Genomic DNA, 19,719 nt, shown 5'->3' with positions numbered 1-19,719 from the left:
TGTTTTATTTCATTGTTAGTAGTAGTTACGGGTTAAGACTGTGTAAGAATTGTAGGTGTGTACTCACTAGTTGATTCTATGTACATTCGTTTCTTTATTCAACGTGTAAAGTTGTAATTTGCAAGTTTTGTATGCAGATTTATACTACATTTGGGATTCGTTCTAGTAAAAGTAATATTGTTTTCTATTTTAACACTTAAGTACTACCGACGGGTCAGAATGACCCACTTGATATTTGTTTTTATTTGCATTCTATAATAATTTAATTGTGGGGGTTGATCTTCTGGTTGTTCTAGTTTTTTCTAGTGCACTTTTCAGTAGGAGTTCAAAACGGGTCATTTTGACCCACAGGTAGTGCTTGTGTTTTATTTCATTGTTAGTAGTAGTTACGGGTTAAGACTGTGTAAGAATTGTAGGTGTGTACTTACTAGTTGATTCTATGTACATTTGTTTCTTTATTCAACGTGTAAAGTTGTGATTTGCAAGTTTTGTATGCAGATTTATACATACATTTGGGATTCGTTCAAGTAAAAGAAATATTGTTTTCTATTTTAACACTTAAGTACTACCGACGGGTCAGAATGACCCACTTGATATTTGTTTTTATTTGCATTCTATAATAATTTAATTGTGGGGGTTGATCATCTGGTTGTTCTAGTTTTTTTTAGTGCACTTTTCAGTAGGAGTTCTAAATGGGTCATTTTGACCCAAAGGTAGTACTTGTATTTTATTTCATTGTTAGTATTAGTTACGGGTTAAGACTATATAAAAATTGTAGGTGTGTACTCACTAGTTGATTCTATGTACATTTGTTTCTTTATTCATTATTTATTCACTATTAGATTAATAAATGTGTTGAAATCGATCTTAACCATTTCGTTTTTGTCGAATCTTTGGATGTTTGCGAAATTTATGCTGTGGCAAAGAGCGAAGCATTTGCGTACATAAATGCTGTTTTCTCTCACTCACTCAATCCTTTGCCATTTGTATATATGTTTACATTATATTGCTTTTGCGGGATTGAATTTAAAAGGGCATTTGATTCGGAACGTAAACCGAGCCGGATGATGTATGTATGTACATTTCCTAAATATGTTTTATTCATATGCAAAGCGATTCGTTGGCACGACGCCGCTGCCGCCGCGACGCTCTATTAAAAGAGAATAGGTTTTCCGATCTTTACGCCAATAAACGCGACGGAGAAAATGGATTTGCCGTGTTCCAATATGCCCGTGCGCCATTTACAGGCCGCGAGGATTACCAATTTTTATTTTTCCGTTTCATCCTTGCTCTCTACACGAGTTTTTATTTACCTGTAAGAATTTGATATATTTTTTACGAGGAATTACGTCAATATGGTATGTAAGCAATTGATAAATGATAAAAAGTAAAAATTCCATTTTCCAACCATGAAATACAGTTTTTCGATAACGAAAATTAGAGATAGTTCTAACTATATAATTTATAAATTTATTTAGTTCAATCTATTTAAATTAATTCATGAAGTTATTGAATTCGAAATTCGACATTAATTGATAAATTAGTGTAATTTGCATAATCACACTTTTTAGTTTTTTTCCCAAATTCAGTTTAGGAATTCATACTTTCCATTTTACGACAATGAAATAAGTCAATTTTCCAACAACGAAATACATCAATAGAATATGTAAGCAATCGATAAATGATAAAATTAGACATATCATTTTCCGACAATGAAATACAGTTTTTCGATAATGAAGTAGGAGATCAATAGATCAATCACTTTAGTTACCTTTTAACAATAAAGTACACCATCAAATGAAAAATTTTATAAATTAAAAAAATACATTTTCCGACAATGAATTATGTAAATACAACATTGGAAGACAATTTTCCGACATATCAAATCAGTTATTCGATAATGAAGTATTATATCAATTGATCAATCACTTTATAAAGCATAACATCAAATGATAAATTTTATAAATTAGAAAATTTCATTTTTCGACAATGAAATATATTAATAGAATACGTCACCAAATGACAAATTATAGAAATTGGAAATTTCATTTTCCGAGAATAAAATACATTTTTCGACTGCGGAATAGGTCATCAATTGATAAATTATATAAATTAGCATATTTTAACTACTTTATGATTACAGTTTTCCCATGATTTCTCGTTTAATTTTCTCTTTTCATACTTACTTTCTACAGATTTTTTTTTACTAATCTTTTACATTTTAGGAATTCCATTTTCAAATACATCCACTGATAAATTACAGGCAATGAATTATAGAATAATAGAAAATAAGTTTTCGACAATTTTCTCTTTTACAAATTTTCTGCACTTCAAAATTTCTTACCAATAAAACAATTTATTAAAATTAATTGGCACATTTACAATAACTTCAAAATTACTTATATTATTTTCCACTTTTGATTTTTATCTATGAAATTATTGAATTTTGTGTAATTCAATTTTCCAACGAAATTCGACATCATTGATAAATTAGCGAAATTAGTTGGATACAGTTATTTCCATCCACGCATATCGCTCTAATTGATGGTTGCCCGATAGAAAATGAGTTATTAATAAATAAATGAATGCAGATGCAACGGCCAATGCGTCGATATTAAAATTACATTTATTCCGATTAATTTCCAAACGCATTTCCGAACCGATTGTAGTTTAGTACCATACTTTATCATCCCAATTTTTCATTCTACATCCAACCAATATTAACTAACCAGTAGCTTTTTCAGTTTTATAATAATATTTATATTTATGCTAAGTTTATTTTTTGTTGTTGTTCTGCTTATGAATCTTACATTCAATATCAAGGACATCTTGTGGTTGCTATGGTATTATCTTTGTATTTAAGTATGTCAAATGTTATGATAGTTGTTATAGTTACTAATTAATTTGTTATAAAACAATTTTTAAATACGTTTTTTTACTTAATTTAATTGAATTAAATTTCTATCCTCAACTACAAGTAATAAATATTATAATTACTTAATCAAAATTATTTAAATTATTTCATGTTGTCATATCTCGATTATAAAAGCATAATTAATTATTAAAAAATAACATGTATAAGAATGATGTGTAATCATAACACCTTATAGGATAATTAAAAACACATCTCTCTAAAAATACCTCTTAATGAGGTTGTTTACGTCAACGTGCATAATGTTGTTTTAATGAAAATCTAAATTTTCATATACTTATATAATTACAATTAATTACCATATAAAGTCATATTTTCAATAAATTTTCATTAAAACATTGCGGTTTTCTTTGTAAATATGTCATTTTTTGATGAAGTTTAACCATTATCATAACTCAATTCGTATAATTGATAACAGGTCACACACATTTCTCTAATTCAATTATTTAATGTAATTCTTTATTATTTCTTGGAAAAAGTGCTATTAGTTAATTGCTAATTTTCCATGCTTTTTCATAATTCTATTTCATGAAAATTGGAATTTCGTACACTGTAAATAATTGCTATAATATATCTTATGTTATTATTTCAGTTTACATATATTTTTTTTATATAACAATTTTTGAAAATGGTTATTTGAAAATTGAACATTTTTCTTAGAATTTCTTATAGAATAAGTATAAAAAAATGTTGATAATATTGAAATAAGAGATTTTTATATGGAATGAAAAACGTTGTAAATGTATAAATCGTACCACGTTTACAATACTTTATATTTTTTCAAACTATTTTCTTGACATTGTCTATATAATAAATATTAATGACAATTTGTAGTATAAACCTCAGTTTTCAAACAGCTTTTAATTTAAGCGAATTGTGTTCGTCAACCGAGGTTTCACAGTATATAATTTGGATGAATCAATACATTATGCTATGCACAAATGATTGTTTTTTTGTTGTTAAATTAATCTTGTGTTTGCGGTTTACAATGGAAACGATCCATCTTGCATTTGATTTGGATAATCCAGCGTTAATTTACTGAACTGCATCCTCGGATCCGACCGATTCCCTTCGCAGTGACATTAATTAGCGTAATCAATATCTTCCGTCGTTCTCATCCATATCCGTTTTTAATCCATTTCCTCCGCTTTTCACACGAACATTCATTCATAGAAAACAACCAAACTATTATTATCCAATGATCACAAACGATTACACATTTTTAGTATTCATATATCAAAATACGATTTAAAAACACACAGTTTTGCGAATTATTCATTAAAAATTGTACTAAAATTTGCAATTCCTTCCTTTTCTCACAAACATTAAAATGGTCATGTTTAATAACACATTCATTTGAGTACATCGATTAATCGGTTGAACCGGACTGTTTGAAACCGGATTAATCGAGAAACTATTTATTTTAATTAAATTAAACCGCAGAAAAAAGTCCACTCATTATTTCCATTTTTTATCAATTTTCTCTACTTTTCACATAAACATTCATGCATGAAAGATTCATAACTATGCGGTCGGACTGTTTGAAACCGGATTAACAAAAAGAGACCAATCCCATATTTTTACATTTTTTATCAATTTTATCTCTTTTTCACATAAACATTGGTTCATGAAAGACTCAAAACTATTATGAAATGGTACACATTACAATAATGCGGATAACCGGTTCAGCCGGACTGTTTGAAACCAGATTAATCGAGGAACTAAATAAAATAGAAATAAACCGCACAAAAAGAGACCAACCTCTTTATTTCACATTTTTCATCAATTTTCTCTCTTTTTCACATAAACATTCGTTCATGAAAAAACTATTATGAAATGGTACATATTATGAGTACATTAATACCTCAAATAATGCGGATAACCGGTTCAGCCGGACTGTTTGAAACCGGATTAATTGAGGAACTAAATAAAATAAAATAAAACGCACAAAAAGAGACAAATCTCTTTGTTTCACATTTTTCATCAATGTTCTCTCTTTTTCACATAAACTTTCGTTCATGAAAGACTCATAACTATTATGAAATGGTACACATTTTGATTATATAAATACCTCAAATAGTGCGGGTAATTGTTTCTGTCGGACTATTTGAAACCGGCCAAAAAGAGACTTAAGTGTACGCACCATAATGAATCCGGACTGATTGAATCTGTATACATATTTAAAAAAATCGTTTACAAATAATGAACAAACAAAAAATTACATTGATGCGAATTTACAAATCGGACTAATTTTATTTTTTGCCTGAATTTATAGTTCAAATCACTATTTAAGAAAAAAAAACCGTTTGCAAATAATGAACAAAAAAAATTAAATAAAACAAGAAATTACATAGATGCGAATCTAATTTTTTCTTTTTGTCGCGTAATATAAATTACTCGTTCTCACGTAATGTAATGCAGAATGATTAAATGGATTTTTTGAATACGTTACCATAAATTTACGGAAAGAAACAACAATTTTATTAAATTTATGTAAACAATTTCATAATACTTTTATTAAATTTGTCATTTTGTTAATTTAATCTATCTGTAAAATATATACTTTTATTTTTTTTTTCATATTAAATTTTATTAATAATTTTCGCAAAATTAGAAAACAAATTTTGATTAAATTTAATGAAAATAGATATAATATTTGGAAAATTGCTGAAATTTTTTTGAATGATTATCAAAATCCCTTATTATTATTTATTATAAGACTTAAAATTCTTAGTGAAAATCAAATCAATTTTAGTTTATAAGACAATAGTATAAAGATCTTAAAAAAAAATCCTAGATTGTAATATTTCAGAGATTATAATTGAAAACGTTATAAATCTATCAAAAATTATTATGCAGAAATAAGAGTCAACTTTGTATAGACAATTATTTGCTACTAATGATATTATTAAATTTTGGTGAAGTTAAATAAGAAATGACTATCATCAATATTATATAATAAGGATAGTTTAATTAAAATTATGGAGGTGAATTCGTATGGGAATGAGAATCCATTCGGAGTGAATCGGCGAATTAAATTAGATTTACCAAATTGACCATATAGGAAATTTATGGGACTAAATATTCTAGGTTTATTTAGGCAAATTTATAGCGATCCCCGTCCTTTATGTGCGCGCCACCCACCCTCGACCCTGAAAATGATTTATCGTTAATTTCATGTGCATTAGCATTTACATATCGATACGCAGGGCGATTGTCGAAATTCAATAATCGGCTCTGGAGAGGCAGGCGATTAAAGTGGTGATGGCTGCTATTTGGAAAAGTGGTATGAAAGGTTTTTGGTGATGATGATAGTGATAATGGTAGTAGTAGCATTTGCGTTTGCTGCACAAACCGCCGCTGGAGATGCCGAGTGCTGTGTTTGGAAGCTAATGAACTTCCGCTTCGTGCTTTAACATTAACATACATCATTTGTCCACCTGCAAATGCACAAGCTCAATATCCAACAAACTTTGATTTAGAAAATTGAATTTCAAACTTTACTAAAATTCAGCAGAATTGACAGATTTATTATATAATATTCATATTGATTTTGATAATTGATGAAATCATTATTGAATTCAAACTTTCTTTTCAGTATAAAACTTAACTTTTGATGACAAAAATTCAATATAAAATTACATAAATTTAATTAAGAAAATACTAATTATTTTATATAATATTCAAACACAATATCAAATTTGATTTTCATAACAAAAAATTTGATTTCCTTATTAATTTTTAAATTATATAATATTCATATTGTTTTCGATAATTGATTAAATCATCATTGAATTCAAACTTTCTTTGCATTACAAAAATGTAACAATTACAAATAGAACAATTAATTTTCTTTGAAAAAACTTTGATTATCTCTTTGATTCTCAAACTTAACTTTTTATCACGAAAATTCAATATATAATTACATAATTTTAATTAACATAAATTTTTTTATTTGTACATTCATTACAAAAAAAATCAGTTGAAAAGTGTTTTTTTTTTTTGTAAAAGTTTAGGATTTATTAATAAGTTATAAATTAATAAGAACTAATTTCGTCATTCAATTTGTAAATTTTACTTTTTCTTCGCACAAATTCTAATTTTGAAATAATGTTTATAAAAGTTTAAATTTTTTTAATAATTTTACATAATTGATTGAAAGTTGATTTTGAGAACGAAATTTCTACTTTAATTTACAAACTTTCAATTGAAAATTAAGTAAATAATATGAAAGTTTCATTTTTTTTTAATATTTAATAATGAAAAATCTGAACTGAAATATAGTAGATAATTATTGTGTAATTAAATAAATAAAATCATTCTTAACGAAAATAATTGTTTACAACAGATGTAAATATGCTAATTGAATTTGAAATATTAACTGAAGTGAGTGTAATTACTTGATGGTAATAATGTTTTTCAAACGATCAATTACACTTTCTACAGGTGTTTAGTCATCTGGTAAGCATAGAAGAAATATGTTAAATGGAGCAAATGCTATTAAGAAAAAGAATTCATACGGAAATTATACATTTTATGTGTAATAAAATAACATTTACTCATATTTCCATACATTTTGAAATCAAAATTTAAACTTTACATAAACACAACATTTTATAAAATAAAAACCAAACAAAAATCATCTGCAATTCACTAATATATATTTTATGTTCATTCATAAAGTTTAAGAATAAAAATTCATAAAGCTCAAAAAAAATTAATAAAAAAAATATACATAAAAAACAACTAAAAAGAATAAATCTGTAACTATAGACAAATAAAATTTTATTGATTAATAGTAATTTATAGTTGTTACAAATCTTATAAGTTATTTATGCGTAATTAAATAACAATATTATTACAATATTTATTTATTTATTTATTAACACAAAATTTTCATACCGCCCTTACAAAAGTTATTATTTATGTATGGTTCAAGGTTCGTAGCCCTCGGATAATTGTGTACGTTTTTATTAGTTAGAAATAATCAATACATTGCTTCATATTACAACTATAATACAACGTTTCACGCACAAATTAAATAGAAGAAACCCGGAGCCGTTTTTGCCCCCAATATTTACTGAATACATTCACACCTCTTTACAGCTGTATTTGCGTAAGCAATCAAAAGTATTTTAAAAATGAAAACGATGAGCACTGTTGCCTACAAATTGCCAATAATCTGTTTGAACTTCAAAAAAAACCATTTAATATTTACATTTTCACTTATGAACGTGCATTTCGTTGTTAGATAATTAGACAGACAAAAAAGATTATGTAACCAAAAGTAACGCAAGTTACTCAACTTAGTTTTTATTCATTTGTGTTTGTTTCTGAAAGTTTTTATTGTATTATAATACTACCTAATTTACAAAATACAAGTTATCATATATTTTGTTTATTCTCTGCTTTAATAACTACAGTCAACTTACAGTTGCTACAAGTATTGTGATAGTTGCTAAGGATAAATATCTAATGAAAACTTAAAGTTTTCAATTTAAGTTGCTACAAATCTTATAACTGGAATTGTCATTTGACTAATGATATCTTAAAGACAACTTCGAATTTACTATGTCTAAGGACATCTGTTTAGTATAAAAATTCATTGATAAATTACCTTAAAGTTACTATAAATCTTGGTACAGTTACTAAATATTAACTTTAAAGTACTAAAGATAACTTAAAGTTAGTACAAATCATTTGACAGTTGCTAAGGATAAACTTAGATTGATGAATGACAACTTCAAGTTACTAAAATCTAATAACAGTGGTTTAGTATAAAATTTCATTGTTGAAATATCTTAAAGTTACTACAAATCTTGTGATAGTAACTAAAGATAAAATTTGATTCACAAATGATAACTTAAAGCTACTACATAACTTTTGACAGTTATTAAATATGAAATGTTATTGATAAATGACAACTTAAATTACTATAACTATTATGACAGATGCTAAGGATAAAATATAATTGACGAATGAAGACATAAAGTTACTACAAATCTATTTTATTAACTAATGACAACTTAAAGTTACTAAACTTGTTTTGACAGTTGCTAAAGATGAAATTTTATTGATAAATGACAACTTAAAATTACTATAAATATTGTGACAAGTGCTAAGGATAAAATATAATTGATGAGTGACAACGTAAAGTTACTACAAATCTTATGATCGTTGCAAAGTATAAAATTTTATTGACTAATGACAACTTAAAGTTTCTTATTGTGACACTTTCTGAGAATAAAATTTGATTAATGATTGCCAAATTTAAATAATCTGACAGTTTCTAAGGATGAAATTTTATAGAGTGACTGACAATTTAAAGTTATTACAAATCTTATGACATAAAATTTGATTGATTTATAAACTTAAAGTTACCACAAATTTTGTGACAGTTAGTAAGGACAACATTTGATTGACTAATGACAACTTAAAGTTATGACAATTCTTAAGCGTAAAATTTGATTCACTAATGACAACTTAAGGACAACTACTAATCTTGTTAAGGATACAATTTGATTAATATGTATAATTTATTTATTTTCAGGAATCCAATCAATGTGGATTTGCGGAAAGGTTCGATTACAACTGAAGAATAGATAAGGTAAATATCGATTCTTAAAAGTGTACAGGATGAAGTGAATTTCAGGAAGTAAACATTTTTGTGATATTTTCGTTGATAGAGATTGCAGTGGTTCTGGAGAGGTTACATTATATCAATATAATACCCAGGAGCGTGCGAGGAATGCCATCGACCCAACACGATATGCTCTCTCTATTCCTTGAAACATTTAACATCCCCCGATGAAAGCATCCTCTTACATAATTTGGTGGCTGCATCGTTGTCCAATAATCTTTGACGCTTCAGCTTGGATAGTCTGCAATTCCACAAAGTAAATAAATAATGATCTAAGAAATCATTGAAAAGCAATCATTTTCAACGTTATATACCATACCTTCCAATCGCGATTGGCTATAATCTGAATACAATAAAACTTTCGTGTTAATTTCGCGTAATCAGCAAACGGGTAAATTCAATAGTGTTTGCCGTGCAATTATTACTCGAATATTACTAGGTTTCTACGTATAACCGGGTGCACACCGGGATTCCGGATATTTCCATAATTTCAATTATTAATTGAATGGAAAAGTTATCGGACCCGACGTTCGGAACTTTCGGAATCAGCAACTTTCCCAATCCTCGCGTTCGCACACATACACACATCCCACATCCCTTTTTCCGTTCGTCATATTATTATATAAGTTTTATTTAAAAAGTTTTTGCTGGCTGAGCGAAATACACCCCCCTGCAGACTACATCTGTATGTGCGGGGAAGTTTCGGCTTCGGCCTGGGATCTCTTAATTTCCCATAAGAAGGGCCAGACCAGATCCATCTCTTCGGATTACATAAATTCGTGCGCTGCAAATCGGTGCAAACAATAGATCATGGATGCTGCTATTGCCAGAATCACTGGATTAAATCATCTCACAACGCTTGACTCTTAGTTTGTTCTCATACATACAATTGTCTATTCTGAGTAATTAATAATTTGCTTAGTCGTTTCACTTATATATTTAACTAGGGTTGGTTTTAAAAATTAAAACCCTTTTTCTGTCATACTAAGGTTTCAAATATATGATTTAATACTAAAATGTAAGAATGTGCAAATATTTAATTTTATAGTTAGAAGATTGTTATAAAGCAGCATTTCTGAACCTTTTTGCCTAGCGACTTAATACATTTCTTAGTAGTTGTACTGCGATCCAATTGCTAACAGTTTTTCACCATTTTTTGCTTTTCATACATGGTGACAGCTGTCATTTCGTTATGTCAATAAGAATTGCTAACAGTTTTTCACCAGGTCTTAAATTTTGACGCTCAGTGACAGCTGTCATTTCGTTTTGTTATTAACAATTGCTAACAGTTTTTCACCAGCTCTTAACTTTTGACACATGGTGACAGCTATCAATTCATTTTGTGATTGACAATTGCTAACAGTTTTTCATCAGCTCCTAACTTTTGACGCTTGCTGACAGCTGTCAATTCGTTTTGTCATTGACAATTGCTAACAGTTTTCAACCAGTTCTTAACTTTTGACACTTGGTGACAGCTGTCAATTCGTTTTGTCATTGACAATTGCTAACAGTTTTTCACCAGTTCCTCGTTTTTCACCTACTGTTCCGATCATGTTTGAACATCGTTTTATATAATAACTATACACATTTTTGTTCTGGAAAAAGTGCATCGAACAAGATTTTCTTGTTCTTTTCATCCAGTTATTCCATATTTATTTGTGCATGTGAGGTTATAGTGTGGTACCATTGTTTCCTCTTTACATGCATAATTTATTTGCTTATTGTACGCACATAACACACAGGTCACAACACTCCGTAACATTTTCTATACACATTCTTCGTACTTTCTTCTACAATAATAATATTTACCACATTACCACATTCAATTTATTATGCAACCAAACGTTACTTTACAATTAACAGTTTATTTGTATTTGTATTTATATTAATATTATTACATTAGTTTATAATATTTTTCATATGAAATAAAAAGATAAATTAAACCTTTAAATTAATTTATATTAATTAATCATAACTAAAAATTTTACTTCATATAATAAAATTTATATTATATCCAATGCTTCCAAAAAATATGTAGTGAAATACTATAATCACATTAAAAAAAATATATTATTTGAAAAATTGTGAAACTCAAAAAATATAAATCAAGTTATTTTTACTGGTTTAATTTATGAAGAGTTTACATAAGTGTACAATGTAGTTTTCTTTATGTTCTATGTAAATAAACTAATATTTCGTAAAATTCGAAAAAAATATTCATTCATAATTTTTATTTCTACAATGAGGTTTTGCTAAATAATAGCAAATATAACTATAAATAAACTTAAACAAGACTAGATTTATTTATAATCCAAAAAGAACAAAAAATACTTTTAATCAATATTCCAATTAATTAAATAAATAAAATATTCAATTTTTATAAATCTATATAGTAAATAAACCTAAATATTCGGTAATATTTTGTAAAAAAAAAGAAATAAATTTATTTATCATCATTCTTTATCCATACAGAATTTGTAAATAAAATAATTAATAAAATTACTTATAAGTAATGATAAATTAGAGAAGAAAGTTTCCAAACATATACTTTACTTAACGATTAGAAATTTGTACTTCATCAACAAGATTTATAGATTATAAATATTCAAATTAAATAAGTTAATATAAAAAATGTGAATCACGGCAATAAGAAATGTGTACATTTATAGTTGTAATGAAACGCAAAAAGTTGCTAAAATTTTCTATGTATGAAAAATAAATATTTTTTTGTATCATATTTAAATAGAATTTATAAATAAAATAATGAAAACGACATTAATAATGTTTATTACAACAATTATTACATAACTAATGATAAACTAACCTATAAGTAATTATATTTTTATAAAAGAAAGTTTTCAAATATATATTTTACTTAATGATTAGAAATGTGTACTTCTTTAACAAGAATATTTAAGTAACTAAATTAAGAAACAAGAGAAACTCTTTAAACTGAAAGTCTAAATACTAGTTATTTGTTTTTTTTTTATTAATGATTAGTATAGGAAAATGAAGATTAAATATAGTAATAATATAAATTTATTGGCTACAAAGAGGATTAAAACAAAAAATAAATAAAATTTGTCAAAGTCTATAGTTGTTATTTTTTTTTTCAAGAAAAAGAGTTACAAAATAACTTACTATTGTTGAATGAATTATTGATGGATTTTCACGGCTGAATACCAATAAGTTGAAGGAAAAAGTATCAGGTTGAAGGGGAATGGAACGGAATGGTAATTCTTTTCATCGACGGGTCCTGATCACCTCGCATTCGCATTTGGGACATGATGTATCGCGGGGTCAACACCTCTCGCCGGGTAATCGTCTCCACGATTTGTGAATTTCCGCTGGAAAAGCGGATGCCAATAAATTAAACTATTCCTCGTTCCCTCCTTGCGCTCAGTCGATAAAGTAATTTCATCGGTCGTTGGTTTCATTCTGCATTTGGGTATATAAATGCATCGGTATAAATATATATCCATCCGAGTTTCCTGGCCTTCCTCCTCCTCCCACCTTCCACAACCTACTCCATGCACTCGGGAATGCAATTGAAAACCATCCGATCAGAAACGTGCATTTTCTATTTTCCTTTCCACTTATTTTATTGCCTGAGCGTCCGAGGAAGGAAGGACGGAAGGAAAGGAAAGGAATGAAGAAAAACGAGCCAAGTGAAACGCTCCTCATTGTTTTCTTATTTAAAACCGATAAATAAAATTTGCAGACGGATTGATTTCGTGTATTTGGTGGGATAACTGTTTCTTCTTCGGCGCGTCGGTCGCTTCTTTCGCTCGCTTCCAACGAAGTCTATACCACAAGAATCCAAGCTGTCCGTGGAAGAAGCCGTGACCCTGCCTGCTGTGTTCATTTGACGTCACACAACCTGTTCGTCGAGGTTTTCTCGCATGCACACGCTCTTACAATATTTATTAGATAATGTCCAGTTTTTGGTTCGGAATCGGCGCGGACGCCTCGTAATCCCAGTGATACGTTACGTTAAAAAAAACAATTGTTCAAGTGTATGTTTCTCTGTTAATACACGCAAGTGATTCTCTTCTCAAAGTGTTACACATTCACATGCTTTTATTATTTGTAATATTCTACAACTCGACAACATTCTCACAACTCAATCTAAGGTAAATCAATGATAATTGCACACAAAAAAAATAATTAACTCCACAGGTTATCGACCGCAAAATCAAGAATTCCAATCACATGTCACGTATGTGGTTAATATTATTAAAGCACTGCTAAATTTGTATTCAAATAATCACAATTTTTACATTTTCAAATAATTGATTTTTACAAATTTACAATTCATTCGCTATAAATATTTCACAAATATCATTGAAATCCAAATATATTTAACAAAAATATTGCTAATTTATACTGATATACGATAACTTCTAAATCATTGAATGGATTTTAAAGAACAAATGTTCATATTAAAAATTTCACAAATATCTTAGAAATCAAATTGTATTTAACTCAAACATTGCTAAATTTATATTGAAATATTCCTGTTTTATTTATAAACAATATACAATTATTTATAAACAATAACTTCTGAAGCACTGAATAGATTTTAAAAGAAAAAAAAATCAGTAAAATAAGTTTAAATAAAATAATTTTAAAGTAATTTATTTAATATATTTTTCTACACTATTTAATTATTCTATTATACTAATTAAATTAATTACAGTGATTAAATGAATGTTTCAGAGCAATTTGTGTACAATTACAATTACGTTTATTTAAAATCAATATGCAATTCAACCTAGAACTATTCCACCAAAAAGCATACATGTGGTAATAATTGTTATGTACGTTTATTTTTTTTATTTAAATATTATTTACTCGCGCTGCGGTTCATGAACATTGTTGAAAATAATTGTGTTTGTTAAAATTGATTTAATATTTATTATTTTAAACAATGTTTCATTAAAATTTAATTCAAAATATATAATTATAAAAAAAATATATGCAGATACATAAATTGTTTAAAAAAAAACATAAGTTTTTAATTTCTTTAAAATTTTCACTAAAAAGTAATGTTTTTGTATATAAAATAAAATTTTATAAATAAGAAAATCTTAGATTTATGAATTATGATGATTATGTGATAATTATGAAAATCGTTGTGTTTTCTTTCAATATTTTATTTACAATTAATTCTATAAAATTTCATTGGAATAAATTATGTTTTTTTTTTCAATTTCTGGTGAAAATGTTTGGGAAAAACCTTAGTGAAATGTTTGTGCAAATGTTTCGACCTTGTTCTCGTTACTTTTGTTTTCTTTCCGAACTGGTCTAGTGCGTATCTGGAATTGAATATATTATTATAAAATTATGATTTTTTTTCATAAATCATAAATTTAAGAAGAAATAATTAGTACGCATTACTATATATTCATTTACTTAAAATGGAATTTCCTTGTTTTGAGAAAATCTATGTTTAAAGTAGTTTTTGCTACAAAAGACGTTGCAGAGCATCTTTATTAGGTTACTAAGAATGTTTACATCATCTGCGTAGTCTTATTTATACACAACGTTTACTTTCATTTAAAATTTTGTTTCCTATATTTTGATCTACTTTTAAATTATATCAATATATTGTGTGCACCAAAAAGATCAACAGATTTAACATTGTTTATTCGAAAAGTTTTAATATTTTTAGTACGTTTGATTGAATTCTTGAAATGTTAGATCTTGTAGATGCGAAAATTTGATATAATGTGCTTTTGAAATATGGATTCATGGGTGACTTATTGTTTAGAATCGAATTATTTTGTCCGAAAATTTCGCAAGATTTATAAATTTACAAAATTTACCTATTTTAAATTGTTATCCACCTTATACAAAAAAGGCGCCAAATTTAAATTTTACCTTATAATATAAGGAAAAAATCCAAACTTTGAAACTAAGAAAATATATTTATATCATTTATATAATGAACATTTTTCAAATTTTGTTCTATTTACATTTTTATAATACTAATGAGAAATAATGGAAGATTTGTAAATAAATAAAATAATTAATAAAAACTTAATGATTTTTCAATGTAAATCTTTCTTATTTTTGTTTAAATTAATTTCTATGAATGTTATAAATTTGCATTTTATGTGATTTTTTCACAATAATTACGCTTTTTATTTTTTTGCAGCATTCCATATTTAATAATCATAAGATTAATAGAAGGTACATATATGAAATGTTTAGACCAGCCACCAAAAAAAAGGCGAAAAATTTAAATTACTGGGACAACATATAATATAAAGATAAAATGCAAAATTTGAAACTAAGAAAAAATATTTATATCTTTTTTTTTAAATATATTCATTTAGAAATTCAACAATTTTTAAACAAATTTTATTAATAAAAATATTTATATCATTATATAATGAAAAAAATCAAATTCATAAGCTTCGAAAACTAATTTTTATTAATGTTATAAATTTACATTTTATTTTTCTCGTTTTCAAGTTGACCGAAGCAGAAATTTATTGTGCAATCCATATACAAATATTCAAAACAAATTAAGCAATAAAAAAGAAACAACTACTGAAATCCTGTAAAAAAAAATACATTGAAAACTAATGTTACTGAGAGAATGAAAATGGGAATCGTCAAAGGCTAATTAAATTTCATGACGAGAATACGCAGAGAAACGAAAAATAAATTGACCTTTGATGTGAATGTCCCATTGTTCTCTACCGTATTGAGTATTTCATACAGGTAGTAAAAGCCTAAACAGCAGGGGTGGTGTTTATTATTTATTGTGCGAGGATTTCATTCCGTCGGCTTACATAATGTGCGCTCTTCATACGCACGTTCGACATTATTATTGTTTAATTTATACGTGTGTTTTGTCCCCTTTTGTTCACATAACTCCCTCTGATCATATTAAAGCCGAATGCTTACAGCACATACAACATGAGCCGATTTTAATTATCTTTGTACCTACATTTACTTCATACTTGAAGTACTAAGAATAATTCTAGTATTATGTCTTTGATATTGATTGAACTTATTTTAGTTTTTCTCAATTTGTTTCTATTATATTGTTAATTTAAATCTATTAAAGAAAAAACTATTATTTTAAATCATTAAATAATTCGAAATCTTAATATAGTTGATATTTTCTCATACTATATAAGATATATATAATTGAAATGTATTGTATGTATTCGGATATGAAAAATTGCACTGGGGGCCAAATTCGGCCCGCGGGCCATCAGTTTGACACCTCTGATTATTTTAAAGCCAAATTCGTGCATCACATACAACATGATCCGATTTCAATGATGTTTATACCTATATTACATACATACTTGAAGTACTAAGAAAATATGTAGTATTATGTAATTAATTGTTTGATATTGATTGAAGTTATTTTAGTTTTTCTCAATTTATTTCTATTATATTGTTAATTCAAATTAATCTATTAAAGAAAAAACAAAAAAAAAATATTTCAAATCATTGAATAATTCGAAATCTTAATAAGGAGTTGATATATTTTGAAAAGTGAATTATTTTTATATGCTTTAATTGGTCTCAAACTCATATTGAATGCGTATCAAAAGAATCGTGCAATTTTTTATGACCCTCAAAAAAATTGCGTCGTTGGAGATTACTGATTTTGGTGATACAATTACATAATTAAAAAAAATGGTAGTTTTTACATTATTATATATTAACGTGAAATGTATAATATTTTAAATCATTGATTTATCGCATATTTCAATAAAGTCATAAAAAAGTCTTTTATTTCTATGGACGAGATTTTTTTTATATCAGAAATATTCTATAGTTTTCTTCTATATTCATACATTTATACTAATATTAAGAACAAAAAAAAAAATGTTTTAGTTAATACAAAAAAATATTAACATTTGATATTTTTTTCATAAAATTTCATTTTCAATATTTAATTTTTATATCTAAATTTAGATTAGGAAATGGACGTATTTTTATTATTCGATTAGAAGTCGTAATCTTCCCACATTCCGTGCGGATGTAGTGTAATAAATTCATGTTTAGTTTCACTTTTGTGGCAACAAAAAAAATATTGTGAATATAAATAAAAGTTTGGAAATAATGTATGTAATTGGGACGTACGACTGATTTGTATTTATTTAAAGAAGAAAAAGATATATATATGAGAAGATGCGAATGTAATTAGTATTCGGCTCTCAGGCTTTGAAAATGTGTACGGAATCACACGAATCAAAATAAGAAATCTTTGCAGCGAAAGTAGATTTTATTTATTTTAATGTTACTAATAATAGGGATTATTTGCTTTTAAACCGTTTCGAAACAAAGAAAATATAAATTTCGTCGCTCGCAATTAGAGCAAGATGTCAGGACTAAAAGTCCACATACAAAATCCTATAAACAGTTGATTCATGGAATCGAATGCAGCGAATTTGCAATCGTTGGAGAATGTACTGGAATAGAAGCGTATGCTTACGTTAAAGAGAACGAGATGGATGGATTGATGAATGTATGGTTAAGAGAGAGTTGGTAAAGGATGATGCTGCAATCAACCCAAATACTCGAAAGTGTATTTGCTAACAAACACTCCGATTAGCTCTTCCTATACGAATACAACATGCGTTATGGAAACGAACCGATTGTAACACTTTTATATATTCTCTTCTCTTTTCATTTATTTATTTCTTGTTTCGCTTTACAATTAATTGGAGGAGCGAGATGGTAGCAACTGACGCAACCAGCTGTAAAAGTAACTCACCAATTACGAGAGATGCGGACGAGATTCAGAGCAATTCACTAAACCCAACGTGCTTTTATTGGCGGGTAATGAGTTTCTGCGTAATTATATAAATTATTTAGCAACGAGCGCACAAGTTTCTTGCGTTTATTTATTTATTTTTTTTTTCTCTCAATCTGCATCGTTTCCAATACATCTGATCTGATTTATATAAACTAATGAGAACGCATTGAAATCCGTGTCATGATATCAAAGTCTACATTTCTTTACAGATATATTCACATCAATATATATTGAAAACTTAGATTTTTCTTTTCCATAGTATTATTTACCTACACTATTCATTTAGTAAATCGAGATATACGTACAACTTAACTATTTTTCATTCTCTGTTACTTTTAAATTGAAACTACTTGTATTTGTACCTAATACTACATTTATTTACAGTAAACACAGTTCTTAATGTACTTAGAACTTCTTTAAAGTTTTTATTCCGTTAATAAAACCAAACTATTTATACTTTTACAAGTAACTACAAAAAACTGAGTATAGTAACATTTATTGCTTTACGTTCGTTTACATGTTAGCATCGTTGATTTTAATAAATTTATCGTCTTTAGTGAATTTAGGTAATCATAATCATACAGTTAAATTTCTTGGTAATTTTGAAATTATTACTAATTGTGTTAAGTTGATACACCAACATCATTATATGAAAATTTGGAACGTGACGTGTAGTGTAGTGTGTACTCGGCTTTATATTACTATGATCAAGGGGAGAAGCAGAGTAGGCGGCCAAAAAAATGTGTGTTGTCAATACATATTCGATAATGTATTGACAAAGCATTGATCTCAACGCTTCCGTTCTGGAAATATGGACATCGAAGATGAGAGCCATTGTCTATGAACTGATGATTAGCCAGAAAACCGTTTGGAACCATTTGCATAAGGCCGGTCTCAAGAAGAAGCTCGATGTATGGGACAAAACGCTCAGAACTTTTGACTTCATCCAATATTTTATAGTTACATTATAGAACGTATTGCTGTTAATTAATATTGTTCAAGTCGACCGACAATGTCACATGTTCAAAGAGTTTATACAGTTAATACAATTAATACATAAGATAATAGTTGTTCTTTCTTTACCGATAAATTTCCTATCATAACAAAAAATATTGTGATAAATAATCAAAATAAAATCTATAATATTTAGTTTCTATTCACTACTAATAACTTTAATACAAGAAAATTGGGATGTATTGTGTAGTTTTAAATATTCATAGGATTATTTTTATTTATACACATTTATTGGATACAATATAAAACAAAGCTATGAATTAGTTAATCAACTTCTGAAAAGTTAATTTATTTTGTAATTTGAATGTAATTTTCTATAAGTATTAATAAAAGTTTCTATAC

At 27.1% G+C, this 19,719-nt stretch overlaps 1 protein-coding gene across 6 annotated transcripts in view; it reads left to right on the top strand.

Moving 5' to 3' along the window:
* Positions 1–19,719, top strand: part of LOC108563598 (putative polypeptide N-acetylgalactosaminyltransferase 9) — a 189,873-nt gene that overhangs the window by 78,808 nt on the left and 91,346 nt on the right. For 4 of the 6 annotated variants that reach the window (XM_017922368.1, XM_017922342.1, XM_017922327.1 and 1 more), the window contains one exon: positions 9,483–9,539. The gene's annotated coding sequence lies outside the window, so the exon portion shown is untranslated. Of the gene's footprint in view, positions 1–9,482; positions 9,540–9,618; positions 9,829–13,512; positions 13,706–19,719 lie in introns of those variants that run through there. The other 2 variants (XM_017922350.1, XM_017922355.1) reach the window with 2 other exon arrangements.

This window comes from Nicrophorus vespilloides, unplaced genomic scaffold (genome assembly GCF_001412225.1).
Source record: "Nicrophorus vespilloides isolate i.1.1-1 unplaced genomic scaffold, Nicve_v1.0, whole genome shotgun sequence".
In the NCBI taxonomy this organism is placed as follows: Eukaryota; Metazoa; Arthropoda; class Insecta; order Coleoptera; family Silphidae; genus Nicrophorus; species Nicrophorus vespilloides.
The sequence above is the reverse complement of the archived record's forward strand: the minus strand, read 5'-3'. Positions and strand labels throughout refer to the sequence as shown.